Here is a 23,820-nt window from a genome sequence, read left to right as displayed (position 1 = left end):
CCTAGTGTCCAACCCCCTTCTCACTGCAGCACAGGATTCACTAAACCATCTCAGACATAGAATCATGTAAGGTTAGAGTTAGAAGGGACCATATACTTGGGTAGATTTCGGTGGTATATAACCCTCAAAAAAATTGTTAAAACATGTATCTGTATTATGTTGCTCATCCATTGAGTTTTACATGTTCTTGGGTAGAGTTCAGTGGCATCAACCCAATATTTTTTCGGTATTATATTGTTCATCTGTAGAGTATTACATGTTCTTGGGAACCTTTTGATGGTATACAACCCTATAAACAAGTTGTCAACTTTTTTGGGGTGTTTATATTGCTCATCCACACAGTATTACATATTCTTGGGTACATTTCGGTGGTATACATAGCAGTACAAACGCAGTGAGAAATTTGTCTTTAATTCAATTGAAAACATTTTATTGATTCAATCAAACAGTATGATGTGCTTTCTGTTACATTTTGTTATCATATACATTTTTAAAAAAATTGAAAAATGTTTATGGATTCAATGATTCATTCATACATTGTAACGCGGTTCTTGTTATATTTTGCTGGTATAGCAAACTCTAAAAAAAAACTTCCAAAACTTTTTATGGATTAAAGTAGTCATCCATACACTGTAACACGGTTTTTGTTACATCTTCTTGATATATTAAACTCACTAAAAACCTTCCAAAACGTTTTATGGATTAATTGATTCATGCATATAGTTTAACGTGCTTTGTGTTAAACTATGGTTGGTTAAAATTTTGTAATTTTGTAATTTGTCTGGTACAGTTCACAAAATATTTTGGTAAAAAAATGACTATTGTCATATATACTGTAGAACCTACTTAGTGTGAAATTTCGTTGGTTTCAAATAAAAAAACAAAATTGGCCTGCTACAAGTGTACACTTACTTAATATTTTAATGAGGCTGTCCAGTTGTTGCATTCAAGGGTGTATAGATGACCAAGCTTGTAATTTTTGGTGGGCTTTGCACCCAGCATAACTTTTAGAAGTATAGGAATGCCACAACTATATTTTGCTCACAATATTTGAATGAGGTATTGCAGTTGGTGCCTTCAAGGATGTATGGATGACCCTGCTTATAGTTTTTAGCAGGCTTTGCTGTTGTGAATTCCGTTCTTGGGCTCCCTCCTGTGGTCGTGAATGGTACTTTGGTGAGTTCTGTCCTTGGACACCCTCTGGTGGCTTTGAGTGGAACTGCTGATCTTTGAGGTTGGCTTTCTCAGCTGCCCTTGCTTATTGCTTCTGCTGGCTTCCCTATTTAACTCTGCCCAGGTTGTTAGTTCATGCCAGCTGTCAATGTCTCAGTACTGGTTCAGATCTCTCTTGGATTTCTCAGATGACCTGTCTACTCCAGCAGAAGCTAAGTCCCTGCTTGCTCATTTGCTGTTCATTGGTTTTTGAATATATTTCTCAGTACGTGCTATGTTTCTAGTCCAGCTTGCTATTATGATATTTCCTTGCTAGCTGGAAGCTCTGGGGGTGCAGAGCTGCACCTCCACACCGTGAGTCGGTGTGGAGGTCTTTTTGCACACTCTGCGTGGTTTTTGTAGTTTTTAATACTGACCGCATAGTTCCCTTTCCTATCCTCTGTCTATCTAGAGAAGATTCGGCCTCCTTTGCTAAAATCTGTTTCATTCCTGTGTTTGTCACTTCCCTCTTAACTCACAGTCAATATTTGTGGGGGGCTACTTTTACTTTGGGGAATTTCTCTGAGGCAAGGTAGGCTGCTATTTCTATCTTTAGGGGTAGTTAGCTCTTAGGCTGTGAAGAGGCGTCTAGGGAGAGTTAGGTACGCTCCACGGCTATTTCTAGTGTGTGTGATAGGATTAGGGATTGCGGTCAGTAGAGTTACCACCTCCTGAGAGCTTGTCCCAGGTTTTCTGTTTTAACCATCAGGTCATTTCGGGTGCTCCTAACCACCAGGTCCATAACACTTTGCACTGTTCAGAACTTTTATGAGTGTAGGAGTACCACAACTATACTTTGCTCACAATATTTGAATAATGTACTACAGTTCAGGTTATATGGATGACCATAAGATAAAAAGCAATTCTAACTCCGGTGATAAACCAAATATTTATTATTATTATTATTATTAGATATCAACATATAAAACCAATTTAAAAGATGTAAAAAAAAGCAGCAATTTAATGTATAAATCAAAAGCTGGGAGGGAAGGAGGAAGGAAGGGAGAGAGGGAGGTGGGGCTGGCTGAAGCGGATGGAGCAATATCAGACAAAATATGTGTTGTCCAGACTGTAATGGCAGCAGAACTCCAGTAGACAAAAAATGTGCTTCACACTGAAGTTGCAGTAAACTGCTAAGAGGATGCCATGCAGTCTACAGTAAAACTGATGTTGAATATAATATCCCCATATATGAAGCCTGGGAGTGCAAATATATCAGTGTGTCAGTGCAGTCAAAAAGGATCTGCACTATTTCCACACTGATTAGGAACCCCCCAGGGAAACTCCCCTCCCTTCATGAACCAATCATTCATAAAGTACAAGGAAAACTCATGTGAATATAAAGTATTACCTAATGGAGAATGGTACGAGGACTGTTAGACTGTGAGGCTGCGTTCCCCTCACACCTGACGAGTGCAGTTTTCCAGATTGCTTCTTCCGGGGGCGTGACAGGTCTGGGGTGCCAGTGCATGTTAAGTAGCATTATTCTCATGACGCTTGCTGCATCATTGGATGTTTCCAAGATGTACTCGTAGCGCATGCGGCCGGGACTCCATCCCCTATAGCTAAGGGGACTTCTGGAATCGTGCTTGGTCACCTGTAAGAGCACTTTCGGAGATCGGAAGGGAGACTGGACACGGCGCATGCGCAGGAAATCAAGGGAAGAAAATAAATCGAGCCAGGACCTAGGGATTAACAGATGGTACATCGGAGTGAATATGAAAAGTTGTGAACTGCTATAATAGTGACGGGAAGGGAAATAGAAGGACACATAATACATTTTTAACAGATAAACAAAAAGACCACTAATAATAAGATAGCATTACACATGCAATGTCACATACATCTTAATAACTAAGATAAGATGAAAACATGGGGGAAGGTAAAAAGTACATAAAGCAACTCTGGGTATATACAGAAGATGCAATGAAGTGGACATATGTGGATAAAAGTTACTAATTGCTCCCATACATCTGTTATCATCTCTAATATTGTTAAATATGCTTATTTCGCATATTTATTTAATCAGGACTCTTTACCAGATGTCTCATAAAAATGTAGTGGTTTATTGGATCATCCACCAAAAAAACATAATTGCAGCAAAACATAAAATAGGTGAAATAGTTACAAAGAGATTGTCCATTTGTTCATATCAAAGTTTGTTCCCCATCTTTCCTGAGATTCTTAATGGTAAATGGCGTCTGTCCCTGTCATGGAGTATGGGAGTAGTCATCCTTGTTAACTCACATACCAGGTGTTCATTCCATCTGTGTGAAGTCTGTAGTCCATAGAGAGTGAAGGAGAAGGCCCAAATGACAGCCCCCAAGTGACCGCCCCCACCCTCCTAAAAGCCATGATTATATATGTCCCATAGAACACATCTTCTCTCTATATGGTGTTAACTTTTACTCTGAGCTAAATATACAGAAATATCTTTTGTAATGTCAGCCAAACCTTCCACGAGGCTCAGTACAGAATTGAGTATAATAATAATTCAATTAATAATTAATATTTAACAAATATTAAAGGTAGAACCCCCCTTGAATTCAAGTAAAGGGGAAATATATTAGAACTATCAATATAAAAGTGGGGGTGATATAATACCAAACTAAAAACAGGGGGTGGGGAAGGTTATATGAATAACTATCGATACCTATTTGATGAAGGAAATTCAATCAGTATTTTGATTAAAAAATCATAACGTAAGGTACATTATTGCATCTTAAAGGTTAGTGATTTACGTATCAACTAACTTATCATTAATAAGAACTAGTGTAGGTGCCAAAGTGCACTTCATAAATAGTTTATTTAGGAAGGCCTTGTGGAGCGCCCCCATGTTAAGGGCAATGGGGTACTCGGTACCGGGTCCTTCGGTTCAGGGGATGTCACGGTGGCCTGACCCGGTCCGTGGCCCTTTGAGGGACATCCAATGAAAAAAAGAAAGTTTGTATGATGTTCGTGACGCCACCTGTGGTATTCGGTCAGGGTGACAGACGCTGCTTAGGGGCCCGCTGGGGTGGTGTTATGGCAGCTAGATGGTATACCTTCCCACAGGTGAAGTGTATCCCCAGGGCTTCCCAGAAATGTAGATGGTGATGGTGTAAGGCGCGGTGAATAACGAGGACACAAGGTTGCAGTCTCTTTACCTTTTACTGAAGGCTTCAGTGTCCACAGTCCTGGGCACCGGATCACGGGGTAGGCAGAGTCTGGCTGGTCTGAAGGCAAATCCAGAGTCTCCTTATCCAGGTGGAATGCAATAGCCTTCCTATGCGCACAGTAACACAGTAGGTCCTCACTTGCTTAAGCTCTAATGAAGTCCTCACTGTTATTACTCTTCTCTCTCTGTTCCCCGTGGTCGGAGAGAACAAAACCCGTATGACTGATGGCTTGAGGCTTGTTTATAGGAACCCTAGAGACGCCCCGACCCCCACAAGTTGCCACCGTGTCTTCTTAGGTATTTTAGGTCGGGCAGCCAACTTGAAATTGACTGTCCTGCCAGTCTCTGAAGCAATGGCGTAGAGCACTTTACTCTCTCAGTATTCTGGCTACCGGAACGCGCACCAGAAGGATGCAGCTCCTCTCGTCTACTATCCTCTCTGGTATCCACTTGTTGCTATGCCTTCGTTTCTCACTCACTACAACACGCTTCCTTTCAATGTCTCTTTCTTTGGATGCTGCCGAACGTGGGACAGGCGCAGCTCCGTGGACCCTCGTCCTCCTCAGACCGCAGTCTGGATCTGGCTGGAACTCACTCCAGCCAGCTTAGTCTGGAGACCTTTCTCTCTCAGTCTCCAGCCAGGAACTCTGTCTGATGCTCACTGGATCGAATCCAGCTAGCTTCTCCCTACTTCCTAACCAACCCAGCAGTTTTACCTAACTGTGAGGAGTGGCCTAATAGATAGAACCTTTGCTCCCCCTGGTGGACTGGAGTGTGAAGTGTGTGGTGTGTTTGTGATACCTGGACAGAAGATCTCCTTTATTGCCTCCAGACTTAATATCACTCCCCCTGGTGGAGGAATAATATTACTGCAGCAACCAGGACTCTGGGACACTGCACTTGCCATCATACACATATTAGTACATAAATGTAATAAAGTGCTATAGTGCTATTCATAAACCACTAAATACCTGTAATTTTTAACCCCTTCCCGACCTGTGACGCCACGTAGGCGTCATGAAAGTCGGTGCCAATCCGACCTGTGACGCCTATGTGGCGTCATGGAGGGATCGCGTCCCTGCAGATCGGGTGAAAGGGTTAACTCCAATTTCACCCGATCTGCAGGGACAGGGGGAGTGGTACTTCAGCCCAGGGGGGTGGCTTCACCCCCCCGTGGCTACGATCGCTCTGATTGGCTGTTGAAAGTGAAACAGCCAATCAGAGCGATTTGTAATATTTCACCTATGAAAATGGTGAAATATTACAATCCAGCCATGGCCGATGCTGCAATACCATCGGCCATGGCTGGAAACCCTGATCTGCCCCCCCCTCCCCCCCGCCACCGATCTGCTCCCCAGTCCTCCTTTCTGCCCCGTACTGTGGTCCGCTCCCCTCCGTCCTCCTGTCCGCTCCCCCGTCCTCCTGTCCGCTCCCCCCATGCTTCGATCCACCCCCCCGTGCTCCAATCTCCCCCCCCTCATACTTACTCGCAATGTCCGTCAGATTCGTTCCAGGTACATTTTGATCACTGTGATAAAATCTATCACAGTGATCAAAATAAAAAAAATAGTAAATGAACCCCCCTTTATCACCCCCATAGGTAGGGACAATAATAAAATAAAGAAAATATTTTTTTTTCTTCCCCCACTAGGGTTAGGGGTAGGGTTAGGGTTAGGGTTAGGGCTAGGGTTAGGGTTAGGGCTAGGGTTAGAATTAGGGTTAGAACTAGAGTACGGGTTAGATTAGGCTATGTGCACACATGGTGCGGATTTGGCTGCGGATCCTCAGCCGATTGGCCGGATTAGTAGCAGTTTTCCATCAGGTTTACAGTACCTTGTAAACCTATGGAAAACCAAATCCGCTGTGCCCATGGTGCGGAAAATACCACGCGGAAACGCTGTGCTGTATTTTCTGCAGCATGTCAATTCTTTGTGCGGATTCCGTTTTACACCTGTTCCTCAATAGGATTCCGCAGGTGAAATCCGCATAAAAAAAACACTGGAAATCCGCGGTAAATCCGCAGGTGCCTTTTACCTGCGGATTTTTCAAAAATGGTGCGGAAAAATCTCACACGAATCCGCAATGTGGGCACATAGCCTTAGGGTTAGGGTTGGAATTAGAGTTAGGGTTGGAATTAGGGCTAGGGTTGGAAATCGGGTTAAGATTAGGCTTGTGGTTAGGGTTATGGATAGGGTTAGTGGTGTGTTGGGGTTAGGGTTGTGGTTAGGGTTTGGATTAGGGTTAGGGTTAGGGTTGGGATTAGGGTTAGGGGTGTGTTGGGGTTGGGGATGTGGTTAGGGGTGTGTTGGGGTTAGGGTTATATCTAGAGTTGGGATTAGGGTATGGGGTGTGTTGGGGTTAGTGTTGGAGTTAGAATTGAGGGGTTTCCACTGTTTAGGCACATCAGGGGTCTCCAAACGCAACATGGCGCCACCATTGATTCCAGCCAATCTTGCGTTCAAAAAGTCAAATGGTGCTCCCTCCCTTCCAAGCCCCGGCGTGCGCCCAAACAGTGGTTTACCCCCACATATGGGGTACCAGCATACTCAGGACAAACTGGGCAACAATTATTGTGGTCCAATTTCTCCTGTTACCCTTGCGAAAATAAAAAATTGCTTGCTAAAACATAATTTTAGAGGAATGAAAAATTATTTTTTATTTTCACGACTCTGCGCTATAAACTTCTGTGAAGCACTTGGGGGTTCAAAGAGCTCACCACACATCTAGATAAGTTCCTTGGGGGGTCTAGTTTCCAAAATGGGGTCACTTGACGGGGGTTTCTACTGCTTAGGTACATCAGGGGCTCTGCAAACGTAACATGAAGCCCGCAGACCATTCCATCAAAGTCTGCATTCCAAAACGTCACTACTTCCCTTCCGAGCCCCGACCAGGGGTGAACCTAGCCTCTCTGCTGCCTGAGGGGAAAGGAAAAATGGCACCCCCCCCACACACACACACACACACACACACAGTCCCTGCCTCACTGCCTGTGCACACACATCCCTCCACCGAACCCGGTAATCGACGCTCACAGTAGCATACCAGCAGAGGTGTATCTAGGGTTTCTGGCACCAGGGGCAAGAATTCATTTTGGCCCCCCTCCCCCCCTCCACCAAGGACATATGCGATTTGCACACTCAGTCATGTACCCACGAGCTCCTCTCCCTAATGCTCTCAATGTTCAGTGAAAAACTGAGAGAAGCGGGAAGAGAAGCTCAATGTCACAGGACCATGAGTATGAAAATCGCATATGAGTGAAGTGTCCATGTGATGACTGCTGGAACTGAATCCTGACATCGCAGCTTCTGAATTCTCACAACTCATGCACTGCACACTTTTAGGATTCTCACTGGCCGGTGGACGGTCATGTCAGCACAAGCATGTGATTTGTATACTTCTGACCACATTCAGACTAGACGTGCCCGGCCTCGCTCAGTTCATTTTCATAGAGTGGGGCCACACATGTCTAGTCAGCACGTGACTGCATGTATGTAAATCGCCGGCACGAGAGAATCCTGACAGCTTGCAGGGCGCACTGTGAGAACTCAGAAGTCTGCAGTCACAAAGAATGACTGCAGACTCATTACAAACCTGGACATCCCCTTTAATGCTCCTAACAAATAAAAACATGAGAGTTAGTCAGTATCACAAATAACATTTACATCCAGGTACCTTATAGATGACGTTGTCTCTGGAGTCGTTCTCCTTTTCTTCATCTTATCCAGACCCCATGATGCGTTTTCTCATCCACAGCCGTCTCTGCAGACTTCCATCTTCTCCGCTCTTTTGCAGAAAGTCTCCACATGATGCCCTTAAAGATACAAGTGTCATTATAATGCTCCTGAATGAAAAATTGCCCCTCACTATATTGTCTGCACTAGGGTTGAGCGACCTTTACTTTTATAGGATCGGGTCGGGTTTCACGAAACCCGACTTTTTCAAAAGTCGGGTCGAGTGAAATCGGCCGATCCTATAAAAAAGTCGGGGTCGGGGTCGGCCGAAACTCGAAACCCAATGCAGTGCATTGGGTTTCCAATGGTTCCCAGGGTCTGAAGGAGCGGAAACTCTCCTTCAGGCCCTGGGATCCATATTTAAGTGTAAAATAAAGAATTAAAATAAAAAATATCGCTATACTTACCCTCTGACGGGCCCTGGTACTAACCGGGAACCTTCCTTCCTTAGAATCAGCCTTCCAGGACCTTGCGGTGACGTCGCGGTGACGTCGCGGCTTGTGATTGGTCGCGCGGCCGCCCATGTGACCGCTCGCGCGACCAATCACAAGCCGCGACGTCACCGTGACGTCACCAAAGGTCCTGGAAGGGCTGATTCTTAGGAAGGAAGGCTGCCGGAAAGAAGCAGGGCGTGTCCGAGGGTGAGTATATACCTAATAGGAATATACTCACCCTCGGCTTCGTTCCGGCAGCCGACCCGTTTCGCTCAACCCTAGTCTGCACAAAATATGACCCCCACACTGTCCCTCTTATGGTACATGCTCTTTACACTGACCTCTCCTTTCTATACACACTGTGTCCCCCCTATAGGGCCTAGTATTTATACTCCATATTTATACTCCATCCTCCCACCCTGTGTGCGTGGCTCCCCCATCCTCCCACCCTGTGTGCGTGGCTCCCCCCATCCTCCCACCCTGCGTGTGTGGCTCCCCATCCTCCCACCCTGCGTGCGTGGCTCCCCCATCCTCCTCCCTTGCGTGCGTGGCTCCCCAATCCTCCTCCCCTGCGTGTGTGGCTCCCCCATCCTCCTCCCCTGCGTGCGTGGCTCCCCCATCCTTCTCCCCTGCGTGCGGGGCTCCCCCATCCTTCTCCCCTGCGTGCATGGCTCCCCATCCTTCTCCCCTGCGTTCATGGCTCCCCCATTCTTCTCCCCTGCGTTCATGGCTCCCCATCCTTCTCCCCTGCGTTCATGGCTCCCCATCCTTCTCCCCTGCGTTCATGGCTCCCCATCCTTCTCCCCTGCGTTCATGGCTCCCCATCCTTCTCCCCTGCGTTCATGGCTCCCCCATTCTTCTCCCCTGCGTTCATGGCTTCCCATCCTTCTCCCCTGTGTTCATAGCTCCCCATCCTTCTCCCCTGCGTTCATGGCTCCCCATCCATCTCCCCTGCGTTCATGGCTCCCCCATTCTTCTCCCCTGCGTTCATGGCTCCCCCATTCTTCTCCCCTGCGTTCATGGCTCCCCCATTCTTCTCCCCTGCGTTCATGGCTCCCCATCCTTCTCCCCTGCGTTCATGGCTCCCCATCCTTCTCCCCTGCGTTCATGGCTCCCCCATCCTTCTCCCCTGCGTTCATGGCCCCCCATCCTTCTCCCCTGCGTTCATGGCTCCCCATCCTTCTCCCCTGCGTTCATGGCTCCCCATCCTTCTCCCCTGCGTTCATGGCTCCCCATCCTTCTCCCCTGCGTTCATGGCTCCCCATCCTTCTCCCCTGCGTTCATGGCTCCCCATCCTTCTCCCCTGCGTTCATGGCTCCCCCATCCTTCTCCCCTGCGTTCATGGCTCCCCCATCCTTCTCCCCTGCGTTCATGGCTCCCCCATCCTTCTCCCCTGCGTGCATGGCTCCCCATCCTTCTCCCCTGCGTTCATGGCTCCCCATCCTTCTCCCCTGCGTTCATGGCTCCCCATCCTTCTCCCCTGCGTTCATGGCTCCCCCATCCTTCTCCCCTGCGTTCATGGCTCCCCCATTCTTCTCCCCTGCTTTCATGGCTCCCCCATCCTTCTCCCCTGCGTGCGTGGCTCCCCCATACTTTTTCCCTGTCATACTCACCTCTCACAGCGCAGCGTAGAACTTCCCGGCATCTCTGCAGCGTCTTCCTTCCTGTCTTCAGCAGTCACATGGTAGCGCTCATTAAGGTGATGAATATGCGCATATTCATGACCTTAATGACGGTACCATGTGACCGCTGAAGACAGGATGCACTGCCGGCGCTGAGACAAGACAGACACAGTTGCAGCCACCGCTGGAGGAAGGTGAGTATTACGTCTTCAGGGAGGGAGGGAGGGAGGGGGGGCGGGCACTTGACCCCGGAGTTTAAAAAAAAACCTAGCAGCGCAAATCCAGTTACAGAATCTGCCGCCCCCTCTCTTCTGCCGCCTGAAGCAAAGTGATCAAGTCGCCTCATGGTAGCGGCGTCCCTGGCCCCGACGTGTGCCCAAACAGTGGTCCCCCCACATATGGGGTATCCGCATACTCAGGACAAACTGGACAACAACTTTTCGGGTCCAATTTCTCCTGTTACTCTTGTAAAAATAAAAAATTGCGGGCTAAAAAATAAATGATTTTTTATTTTCACGGCTCTGCGTTATAAACTTCTGTGAAGCACTTGGGTGTTCAAAGTGCTCACCGCACATCTAGATTAGTTCCTTGGGGTGTCTAGTTTCCAAAATGGGGTCACATGTTGGGGAGCTCCAATGTTTAGGCACACAGGGGCTCTCCAAACGCAACATGGTGTCCGCTAACGATTTTTCTAATTTTTCATTCAAAAAGTCAAATGGCGCTCCTTCCCTTCCGAGCCCTGCCGTGTGCCCAAACAGTGGTTTACCCCCACATGTGAGGTATCGGTGTACTCAGGAGAAATTGCCAAATAAATTTTATGATCCATTTTATCATTTTATCATGTTGCCCATGTGGAAATGAACAAATCTAGGCTAAAAGACATTTTTTGTGGAAAAAAAGTACTTTTTCATTGTTACGGATCAATTTGTGAAGCACCTGGGGGTTCAAAGTGCTCACTATGCATCTAGATAAGTTCCTTGGGGGGTCTAGTTTCCAAAATGGGGTCACTTGTGGGGGAGCTCCAATGTTTAGGCACACAGGGGCTCTCCAAAAGCGACATGGTGTCCGCTAAAGATTGGAACCAATTTTTCATTGAAATAGTCAAATGGCACTCCTTCCCTTCCGAGCCCTGTTGTGCGCCCAAACAGTGGTTTCCCCCCACATATGGGGTATCGGCGTACTCAGGACAAATTGTACAATAACTTTTTGGGTCCAGTTTCTCTTTTTACCTTTGGGAAAATAAAAAAAATGTTGCTAAAAGATCATTTTTGTGACTAAAAAGTTAAATGTTCATTTTTTCCTTCAAATGTGAGGTGGTCCCTAAAAAAATGGTTTTGTAAATTTAGTTGTAAAAATGAGAAATCGCTGGTCAAATTTTAACCCTTATAACTTCCTAGCAAAAAAAATGTTGCTTCCACAATTGTGCTGATCTAAAGTAGACATGTGGGTAATGTTATTTGTTAACTATTTTGTGTCACATAACTCTCTCGTTTAACAGAATAAAAATTCAAAACTTGAAAATTGCGAAATTTTAAAAATTTTAGCCAAATTTCCATTTTTTTCACAAATAATTTTTGCGTTTATCGACTTAAATTTACCACTAACATGAAGCCCAATATATCATGAAAAAACAGTCTCAGAACCGCTAGGATCCGTTGAAGCGTTCCTGAGTTATTACCTCATAAAGGGACACTGGTCAGAATTGCAAAAAATGGCCAGGTCATTAAGGTCAAAATAGGCTGGGTCATGAAGGGGTTAAACCACAAATTATGTAAAGGGGGATTTGGGTGGAGATGTGGATTTCTGCAGTTGAAACTGCTAGAAGTGGCCAGAGTTTGGTCCAGAAAAGCAGAGAACCCTGAATACTTCAGTATTGGCAAAAAAAGGGGCCAATGTCTGTATTTAAAAATCAGAGATTACATGAGAGGAGGTCCAAGTCAGTGTCAGAAATCACTTAACACTCAGCTCATAGGGAAAAAAGTAAATTAGCACCTAAAATGGATATATTGTTCATATTATGCTATATTCTTTTTCCGATTCCTATATTCTTTGGAGTGTGATGATGCTTTCATGATCTCCCTGTAATTCCCAATTGTTGTTAATCACTGCGACGGTCCGACTCGGAGAATATCATCAAGGAAAATAGGCCAAAATACACTGGATAGGAATACATGTCCTTCGGTAAGTATCAAAAGATGGTAGTTAAAAACATGCTAAAAAAATGTGAATTAAAATCAAGAGAACTATGAAGAAACCACTAAGACCCAACCCCAAAATACAGCTACAGAAAGGAATTAAAGCCAAAGCTTTCATTAAAGCCTTGTGGTGTCAATGTACCCAGCCGATATAGTCATCTGCTCTCACACTGAGATAAATGCCTAATCATATCCCCCCTCTTATGCCCAAATCAACCTGATCAATGTCCATAAAGGCAAGGCCCTTGTGTTTACAGTTATGACATGCTTTAAAGTGGTGAGGTAGGGTTTTGAGAAGCAACCAATCATCTATGGTTTGTGCTTTCTCAATGTTCCTGATGTGTTCCCTCACTCTTACCTTTAACACATGAGTCGTGACGAGCCCAATGTAGATCAGACGGCAGAGACATCTGGCATAATAGATGAACCCCCGAGATGAACAAGTTAGGTGTTTCCTTATCACAAATTTTCTAGATCCGTCAGAATTCAAAACACAATGTGCTTTCTTTGGATTCAAACAGGCCCTACATAGACCACATGGAAAGAACCCTTGCTGTAATGGATTTATTGACAAGTTTTGTGCAGGGTCATAATGACTATGAACTAGTAAGTCTTTTAGATTACGGCTTGTTCCAGCCACTAGGGATTGAAAGGGAGGCATGATTTTGCGAAGTATTGGATCAGTCATGAGAATATTCTTATGTTTGCCCAGAATCCTTTTAAGGACATCCCATTGATTGTTAAAAGTGGAGCTGAATCTTACTGGTCCATCTATTTGTTCAGGATTTTCCTGGGGCCGGATAGACCATTTTTTTCCCTGGAGGCTTTTTTTAGCCCATCTTTATCCCTGTCTGATGCACCGTCTACTATAACCGCTGCTAGTGAATCTGTGTGCAAGATTTGCTGTCTGATCCTCAAAGGAACTCCTCAGATCAAATTCTTCATGCCCTCAGAAACTGGCCCATGGAAATACATCTAATGGTAGCAGTGGGTTGCTATTGTGGTGCCCCTGAGGGTTCAGTCACCACAGAGGTACTGCACCTAATCCAGAGGTGTGGTATCCCACTCTCAGGTAAGGAGGGGGCACTAACCAGGACTCTAACACCAGCATCCAACAACTCACCACTCCAGTCAGGGCACCTGGGCATACCCCATGGGAGGATAGTCTCATCCCAGTCTGGAGAGGGTTTCTAGGTAGAGGGTGTGGGTGGAGAGAGTAGAGTTGTCATGAAGACAAGAGGGAGGAGTCAGGAAAGGTCAAGAAAGTTAGTGAGTCTGTGGGGAGAAATGAAGCAGAGCAGACATGCTAGTTAGTTGGAGCTGGGGACTTGAGCAGTGAGGAGCTCGTCCCAGCACCAGAAGACACAGAGAGAGAGAAGTTGCAGAAAGTGAGAGAAAAAGAAGGTGTCCTAAGGGCACGGGTAGTGAGGAATCCACCCGTGGGGCCCGCATCCACGCTGACCATCGCCAGGTGGAGGGACCAGGTCGCAGTGGGGAACCGGCCCCCAAGACTAGTGGAAAACTACAAGGCTCAGCTAGCCAGCTGGAGGCTGTGGCACCTGTATGTGCCACAGCCACATCCACACACATTCTCTGAAAAGGCAGCTACATAGGAGCAAGGGTACTCAGAGAACTTCGCCTGACAAGGTCCACGGCTGCTGGCTTGGGACATTGTGTGTGAAGGCGTAGGGCAGGAGAGGAGGGAAGCAGAGCAGCAAGACGGCCAGGAAAGGAACATAAGAGAGGAGCCTCAGAAAAGTGTACCCCAAATCATCTGGGGGTTGGCTGGACCACAGACCTGGAGGTCACAGCACACGGCTGGAGACAGTAATCTGCAGAACTGTGATTATAGCATTGAAAACTGCACCCAGCTGTGTCTTCTGAATTATTCCTGCGCCACTTGCCCTGCACTACAGTTATCACAACTACAATCATCACAATTAACACCTATATCTGCCCTGGGGACTAGCTCTGCCTGTGGAGAGCTGAAACATCTTTGCTGCATCACCAACTGCCCTAGTGGATCTGAACTGCAGCATCGACCATATTACCGAACACCATGGGTGGCATCACAAACAATTCCCCTTTCCCCTATAAACTTTATTTTCCCACTTTAATTCCCCTTTATTTGACTTTTATTGAATGCCCAGGGCCATGGACCAGGTCACTGCTGCCATGACAACCACTCCTTTAATAACCGGCCCTGTACTGAGTACCCCACAGCCCTGGTGGGCGCTATGATGTGGCATGCAGGAGGAAATTAGTCAGTGGTGATCCTAGCATTCGAGGTAACCCCTATTTTGAGATCTAGAAAGTCCAGATCCCTTCGAATTTGTAGCTCAATTTAATATTTAAAGAGTTCTTATTAATTTTGCCCATTAAGGTATAGAGGGAATCAACTGTTCCCTCCCACACAAACCAAATATCATCGATGTATCGCATCTACCCCTGTGCCAAATTTATTTCAGGAATACTGTCTTCATGGAAAATGTCCCTTTCCCATGCTTCCAAGAAGAGATTAGCGTATGAGGGTGCACGGGAGGCCCCCATAGCTATTGCTTGTAATTGGAAGTAGATGTGTTTGATAAACGTGAAAATATTATGCGCCGTCTGATAGAGGTGTACAGCGCTTCTACTTCTGCTGTGACCATAATCATGTAGTCTTCCAAATAGAGGTGGTTCAGTCTCTGTAAGGTGTCAGTGGTATATTTTATATGCGATGGGAGTGATGATACTAGGGGTTTCAAATAGTGATCAATGAAGTTGGAAGCCAGCTCACAAAGACCCCTATTTCCTGATACAATTGGCCTGCCGGGAGGGTCAAGGGGTTTCTTATGGAGTTTGGAATCATATAAAAGGTGGGTAATTTAGGATGTAGAATCAGGATGGCATCAACCATTTTTTGGGGGATGATGCCCTGGTCGAAGGCACTTTCCACACTAGGTATCAATTCCACCTGGAAGCTAGAAAGGGGGTTAAAGGATAATATTTTATAGTATTGTGGAACATTGAGAAGTTTATACGCTTGTCTTTCGTATTGCTTCATTGGCCAGATCACCAAGTTCCCCCCTTTATCAGCCAGCTTGAAGACTACATCCGAAAAGTACTGTAATTCAATCAGAGCTTTCCTATCCTCCCTGTTCAGATTTGACATCCAGAGAGGCTTGTGTGGCAAGGCTTCAATTTCTGAGGTGATTATTCAAGTGAATACCTCTATAGCCGGGCATGTGCTCAGGGGTGGAAATTTGATAAAGATCGCCAGAGCGATTAAAACACATTGCTCTTTGTCCTCATGTGTACTGTAGTATGGTCTTGGAGCATTTCATGTTTTGACAATACTAAATAAAATTGGATTTTTTTTTACCAAAAGGAGCTGGAACAACAAGTTTTTTGGTTTCCCTACGTGGCCAAGTTTCATCAGGATGGTGTTCCATGCACCTTACAACTATTGGAGAGCTGGCTATTTTTTTCTACCGCTGTAAATTTTTTGGACTTCTTTAATAATTTTGTAAGAAGAAGAACCAGACCAGCGGTACCTCTGTAGCGCTGGGTCTGGAACGGTCAGGGCTGTCTCCTCTGTTGTTCGGGGGAAACCTTAGGGGACCATACCAACCTTTGCACTGGTCTGCAGGGCTAAGCAAAGAGAGAGCACACGTGGAAGCAGTCAGACTTGGTGGGAATGTATAGCGCGCAGCAAGGAGAAGAGTGCTGCGTCCCTCAAGCACTGCAGCAGTGTAGGCCCACTCCACAGCGTTCTCGCTCATACTCACAGAGACTGTGACCAGAGTCATGCTGAGTGCCCATTGGTACCCGCAAAGCAAGGTGCCAAACACTCTGGGCCCGTGAGTACTGCGCACATACCGCTTAAGAAAGACTGGGGGTGCTTCCATGAACTGTACCCTTATCCCCTAGTTCATGTCTGTCGAGCCAGGTTAGGCTCTGGCATCGCTGTGAACTGTGCTATGCTCCCTTTGCTGGATCCCGGACCAAAGAGCCTGCAAAAGACACCGGAGACCAATTGTCGACGCCAGGATTCTGCTCATCGATGTCATCAGGACACACTACATGCTAACTGTTGTTACTGCCATTCCCTATCTTGTGGACATTGCATGCTGGACGTCGTCAGGACCGGATAGTCACACCTTGAGCACTGTTGTTATTGTAGTATCTTGCATTTTCCCCAAACTGCATATCCTTTATCTCCTAATACCCCTGTTCCCTACCTTCCTCCCTGTGTGGAGTATATACCTGTTAGTAGTGAATACGTTAACCCTTGCTCTGCCTCCTGTCTTTTACTGCATCCCGCAACCTGCTCACAATTTATCGAGAAAGTTAATAACCTCCAGTATAGTATTCTGCTCAAGTATTGCTTCCAAATTTCTAAGCGCCTCTTTTACCTCAACAGAGATAAATATGTCACCATTGTTGTTCCTGTAGTATAGTTTTTTGAAAATTAATTTCTGGGCAAAAAGATGTAAATCCCTAACTACCGTAACCGTGATGTTGGGGAAACATTTATCATGATGATGGCCATTTCTGGTACATGAGATTTCCTTTGTGGTTCCTTCCCCATCACTGGTTGAGGTGTTGTTATCAGAGAGGGACAAACAAGAACTTTCCGAGGGACTCCTGGAGTGAGAAGGTCCTGGGGTGTTTTTGTTAGATTTATCCTTATTGGTGTAATTTTTGTTATTTTTATATTGCCAACGAAAGATTTTGTTATTATCATAATTGCTCAGATCTCTCTGAAATGTCTTCAATTTATTTTGGCATACCTCACTTTCCCATTTGTCTGCGTCCTTATTAATGTCTACCAATATTTTATGAAAGTTCTCGACTAGTATCTCTTTCAGCAGTAACTTTTATAGCTTCTCAGTATCCTCGTCAATTGTTTTTAATGAGGTAGTGTTCTTATCAACAATGACTTGGATATATTCCAAGGAGCAAGCAGTGGCTGCTGAAACCCACCTCTTCACCAGGGCATCATCCTCTAACTCAAAGGATGGATATAACTGTATCCGAAGGTCACGGGGGATAATTTGCTTATCTTGATAGATTTCCAGTGATGATCTATTCCACCTCAGGCGCGTTTTCTTATATAAATATAAACCTATAAAAGATCCGCTGGGTTGAAAAATGAAAAAAACAGATGTAACCAATAAACAGAAAGCAACCGAGCAGAGAGGTACCAAACAAATAGAATAATTTTTTATTATAGTATCAAATACACAAGCATGTAATAATAACAAATAGACAAAAAACTGGTGAAGGGGAAGGCGTGCCAAGAAGGCCCCAGCCTAAAAAAGATGTGAACAAGTGGCTGGGGGAAGGCACAACAAATCCAGGTAACCTGACCACAACCACGCCGGGAGAAATACCCAAGAAAAAAAATTGAAATTAAATAAATAATGATATTGCACAGTACATTGAGCCCAACCAATGCCCAGAAGCAAGGGTAATAATTAAAATATCAAGTCATAGTTGTAGAACAGCTCAATCAAAACATGTACCACTGATACTGTGCATATTACAAGGAGGGCATACAAGATGGACCTAGTATCTGTCCCGCAATCCCAGGCATAATATATGCATGCTAGAAAATAACCGGTACATTACCTTGGGACATGATGGACAGAGACTCCGGCGTGGTGTGTGCAGGAGAGGGCCTCAACGCACGTTTCGCCGTTGCAGGCTTCGTCAGGAGGCGTGGCTTAGTGTAGGGGGGTTAGGGCTATTTGTATAGGTGACACCCGGTGCAAGGACCAATCGGCGCGCACCCGCCATGATGCAGAGACACCCGGCCGGCGGATGCAGCAGCGCACCACGGGGTATGGGCGGGAGGACCGACGTCATCTCCGCCCATCTCCACGGTAACGCCGCAAACACCCGACCCGGCCCGGGGCTCCACAGCGCATGCGTGGGACGCGCGCAGTCCTGGAAGGTGAGCCGCGGTGGATAAAGATACGGACCAATGTTCGGGGCACAGTGTGTGCTCCTGAGATGGTACAGAAGTATCAGGCCGGCGCGTGCAGTGGCGCGGTACGGAACACGGGCAGGAAAGACGTCATATCCGCCCGTCTCCGTGACAACGCCACAAGCACCATGAGACCGCCGGACAGAAATGGGAAGTATAGAGCTAATACTACGGAGGAGCCATAGCCACAACGAGGAAGACTACATACAACACTAGTTGGACACACACTGAAAGTATGTAGTGGAATATAGTACAAATGATACCAAAGTCAACGTATATGCAGATTATGAATACACTCGTCGTTGGGCCAGATATTTTTCTCGACGAGTGTGTCTGGGAATCTATTCCTGATTTTCCACAACCACCTTTATATTTTTCTTGGACATATTGATTTTTAAGTGCTGCGATTTCTGTGTTTATTGCACAGCAGCACTTTATTTCCTATACTATTTTCATTATAATTGTATTCATAATCTGCATATACGTTGACTTTGGTATATGATTCTGGTTAGGATATATAATAGTATTTCTTTGGGTTTTTTTGTTTTTTTGTTTTCTTTGTAATTATGTATACATTAACGCTTCTCATTTGTACTATATTCCACTACATACTTTCAGTGTGTGTCCAACTAGTGTTGTATGTAGTCTTCCTCGTTGTGGCTATGGCTCCTCCGTAGTATTAGCTCTATACTTCCCATTTCTGTCCGGCGGTCTCATGGTGCTTGTGGCGTTGTCACGGAGACGGGCGGATATGACGTCTTTCCTGCCCGTGTTCCGTACCGCGCCACTGCACGCGCCGGCCTGATACTTCTGTACCATCTCAGGAGCACACACTGTGCCCCGAACATTGGTCCGTATCTTTATCCACCGCGGCTCACCTTCCAGGACTGCGCGCGTCCCACGCATGCGCTGTGGAGCCCCGGGCCGGGTCGGGTGTTTGCGGCGTTACCGTGGAGATGGGCGGAGATGACGTCGGTCCTCCCGCCCATACCCCGTGGTGCGCTGCTGCATCCGCCGGCCGGGTGTCTCTGCATCATGGCGGGTGCGCGCCGATTGGTCCTTGCACCGGGTGTCACCTATACAAATAGCCCTAACCCCCCTACACTAAGCCACGCCTCCTGACGAAGCCTGCAACGGCGAAACGTGCGTTGAGGCCCTCTCCTGCACACACCACGCCGGAGTCTCTGTCCATCATGTCCCAAGGTAATGTACCGGTTATTTTCTAGCATGCATATATTATGCCTGGGATTGCGGGACAGATACTAGGTCCATCTTGTATGCCCTCCTTGTAATATGCACAGTATCAGTGGTACATGTTTTGATTGAGCTGTTCTACAACTATGACTTGATATTTTCATTATTACCCTTGCTTCTGGGCATTGGTTGGGCTCAATGTACTGTGCAATATCATTATTTATTTAATTTCAATTTTTTTTCTTGGGTATTTCTCCCGGCGTGGTTGTGGTCAGGTTACCTGGATTTGTTGTGCCTTCCCCCAGCCACTTGTTCACATCTTTTTTAGGCTGGGGCCTTCTTGGCACGCCTTCCCCTTCACCAGTTTTTTGTCTATTTGTTATTATTACATGCTTGTGTATTTGATACTATAATAAAAAATTATTCTATTTGTTTGGTACCTCTCTGCTCGGTTGCTTTCTGTTTATTGGTTACATCTGTTTTTTTCATTTTTCAACCCAGCGGATCTTTTATAGGTTTATATATTTGATGGCATAGAGGTAAGCCCTCTGTCGGCCAAGAGGGCATTTTTTCGGTTTAGGCGTTTTCTTATATAAGGCTTTCCTGTACTATCTTATTAGATCCTTATTATTGGTAGCTATATCTGGGTAATATTGAAGGCTTTCTGTTTAAAGAGATCCATTGCTTTGGATTGCCAGGACAATTCCCTGGCTTTAAGATCCATCATATAAGAGATGCGTACAATCTGTTTGTAGAGAACAGAAAATACAATCATTCCCACATGTCCAAAAGTAGTAGGCATTGGACACTTCAAAATTCATAAACCAACATAATCTAATATGGCTAACCACCATTAGATAAGAAGCGATTCTAACTCAGGTAAAAAACAATAAATATTTTTTATTAGATATCAACATATAAAATCAATTAAAAAGACAGGGCAAAAAAGCCTGCAAAGGAGAGGGGAATAAAAGCAGCAATTTAATGTATAAGTCAAAAGATGGAAGGGAGGGAGGTGAGGCTGGCTGAAGCGGATTGTGCAATATCAGACAAAATATGTGTCCAGACTGTAATGGCAGCAGAACCCCAGTAGTTGTAATTTTTGTCAGGCTTTCCACTGTGCAGAACTTTTATGAGTGTAGGAGTACCACAACTATACTTTGCTAACAATATTTGAATGAGGCACTACAGTTGGTGCCTTCAAGGATGTATGGATGACCCTGTTTGTAATTTTTGAAAGGCTTTGCACTTAGGTGTATGTTATGACCCCAATGGCGAGGGTCTCAGAGGAACGTGGAAGTCTGCAGAATACAAAAATCCAGCTCATAGGGCAGTGGTAGCTGGGTTGACCATATATCTACTCCTAACGCCAACACTAGAAGTAGCCGGGGATCATTCCTACGTTGATTCTAGATGACACGCTCCAGCCGGAGAATCTAGCTACCCCTAGTAGAGGAAAACAAAAGACCTTTCTTGCCTCCAGAGAAGGGGACCCCAAAGCTGGATAGAAGCCCCCCACAAATAATAACGGTGAGGTAAGAGGAAATGACAAACACAGAAATGAACCAGGTTTAGCACAGAGAGGCCCGCTTACTGATAGCAGAATAAAGAAAGGTAACTTATATGGTCAACAAAAACCCTATCAAAATCCACACTGGAAATTCAAGAACCCCCGAACCGTCTAACGGTCCGGGGGGAGAACACCAGCCCCCTAGAGCTTCCAGCAAAGGTCAGGATATATATTTGGAACAAGCTGGACAAAAATACAAAACCAAAACAAAATAGCAAAAAGCAAAAAGCGGACTTAGCTGATATAACTGGAACCAGGATCAGTAGACAAGAGCACAGCAGACTAGCTCTGATAACTACGTTGCCAGGCATTGAACTGAAGGTCCAGGGAGCTTAAATAGCAACACCTTTAACTAACGACCCAGGTGCGGATAAAAGGAATGACAGAAAAACCAGAGTCAAAAAACTAGTAACCACTAGAGGGAGCAAAAAGTAAATTCACAACAGTACCCCCCCCTTAGTGAGGGGTCACCGAACCCTCACCACGACCACCAGGGCGATCAGGATGAGCGGCATGAAAGGCACGAACTAAATCGGCCGCATGAACATCAGAGGCGACCACCCAGGAATTATCCTCCTGACCATAGCCCTTCCACTTGACCAGGTACTGAAGCCTCCGCCTGGAGAGGCGAGAATCCAAGATCTTCTCCACCACGTACTCCAACTCGCCCTCAACCAACACCGGAGCAGGAGGCTCAGCAGAAGGAACTATAGGCACAATGTACTGCCGCAACAAGGACCTATGAAATACATTGTGAATAGCAAACGACACAGGAAGATCCAGACGAAAAGATACAGGATTAAGGATTTCCAATATCTTGTAAGGCCCAATAAAACGAGGTTTAAATTTGGGAGAGGAGACCTTCATAGGAACAAAGCGGGAAGAAAGCCATACCAAATCCCCAACGCGTAGTCGGGGACCCACACCGCGGCGGCGGTTGGCAAAGCGCTGAGCCCTCTCCTGTGACAACTTCAAGTTGTCCACCACATGATTCCAGATCCGCTGCAACCTATCCACCACAGAATCCACCCCAGGACAGTCAGAAGGCTCCACATGACCCGAAGAAAAGCGAGGATGGAAACCAGAGTTGCAGAAAAAAGGCGAAACCAAGGTGGCGGAACTAGCCCGATTATTAAGGGCAAACTCAGCCAACGGCAAGAATGTCACCCAATCGTCCTGATCAGCAGAGACAAAACACCTCAAATAAGCCTCCAAAGTCTGATTGGTTCGCTCCGTCTGTCCATTAGTCTGAGGATGGAAAGCAGACGAAAACGACAAATCAATGCCCATCCTACTACAAAAGGATCGCCAGAATCTGGAAACGAACTGGGATCCTCTGTCTGACACAATATTCTCAGGGATGCCGTGCAAACGAACCACGTTCTGGAAAAACACAGGAACCAGATCGGAAGAGGAAGGCAGCTTAGGCAAAGGAACCAAATGGACCATCTTTGAGAAGCGATCACATATCACCCAGATAACGGACATGCCCTGGGATAGCGGAAGATCAGAAATGAAATCCATGGAGATATGTGTCCAAGGTCTCTTCGGGACAGGCAAGGGCAAGAGCAAACCGCTGGCACGAGAACAGCAAGGCTTAGCTCGAGCACAAGTCCCACAGGACTGCACAAATGACCGCACATCCCTTGACAAGGAAGGCCACCAAAAGGACCTGGCCACCAGATCTCTGGTGCCAAAAATTCCCGGGTGACCTGCCAACACCGAGGAATGAACCTCGGAAATGACTCTGCTGGTCCACTTATCCGGGACAAACAGTCTGTCAGGTGGACAAGACTCAGGCCTATCAGCCTGAAATCTCTGCAACACACGTCGCAGATCCGGAGAAATAGCTGACAAGATAACTCCATCTTTAAGAATACCAACAGGATCAGCGACTCCAGGAGCATCAGGCACAAAGCTCCTAGAAAGAGCATCGGCCTTCACATTCTTTGAACCTGGTAAATACGAGACAACAAAATCAAAGCGGGAGAAAAACAATGACCAGCGGGCCTGTCTCGGATTAAGGCGTTTAGCAGACTCGAGATACATCAGATTTTTGTGATCAGTCAAGACCACCACACGATGCTTAGCACCCTCGAGCCAATGACGCCACTCCTCAAATGCCCATTTCATGGCCAACAACTCCCGATTGCCCACATCATAATTTCGCTCGGCAGGCGAAAACTTCCTAGAGAAAAAGGCACAAGGTTTCATAACAGAGCAACCAGGGCCTCTCTGCGACAAAACGGCCCCTGCTCCAATCTCTGAAGCATCCACCTCAACCTGAAAGGGAAGTGAGACATCGGGCTGGCACAAAACAGGCGCCGAAGTAAACCGGCGTTTCAACTCCTGGAAAGCCTCCACGGCAGCAGGAGCCCAGTTAGCTACATCGGAGCCCTTCTTGGTCATATCCGTCAAAGGTTTCACAATGCTAGAAAAATTAGCGATAAAACGACGGTAGAAGTTAGCGAAACCCAAGAACTTCTGTAGACTCTTAACTGACGAGGGCTGAGTCCAATCAAGAATAGCTCGGACCTTGACTGGGTCCATCTCCACAGCAGAAGGGGAAAAAATGAACCCCAAAAAGGGAACCTTCTGTACACCAAAGAGACACTTTGAGCCCTTGACAAACAAAGAATTTTCACGCAAAATTTTAAAGACCAACCTGACCTGCTCCACATGCGAATCCCAATTATCAGAAAAAACCAAAATATCATCCAGATAAACAATC

This window comes from Ranitomeya variabilis, chromosome 4 (genome assembly GCF_051348905.1).
Source record: "Ranitomeya variabilis isolate aRanVar5 chromosome 4, aRanVar5.hap1, whole genome shotgun sequence".
NCBI classification, from domain to species: domain Eukaryota; kingdom Metazoa; phylum Chordata; class Amphibia; order Anura; family Dendrobatidae; genus Ranitomeya; species Ranitomeya variabilis.
This window is presented reverse-complemented; position numbering follows the sequence as displayed.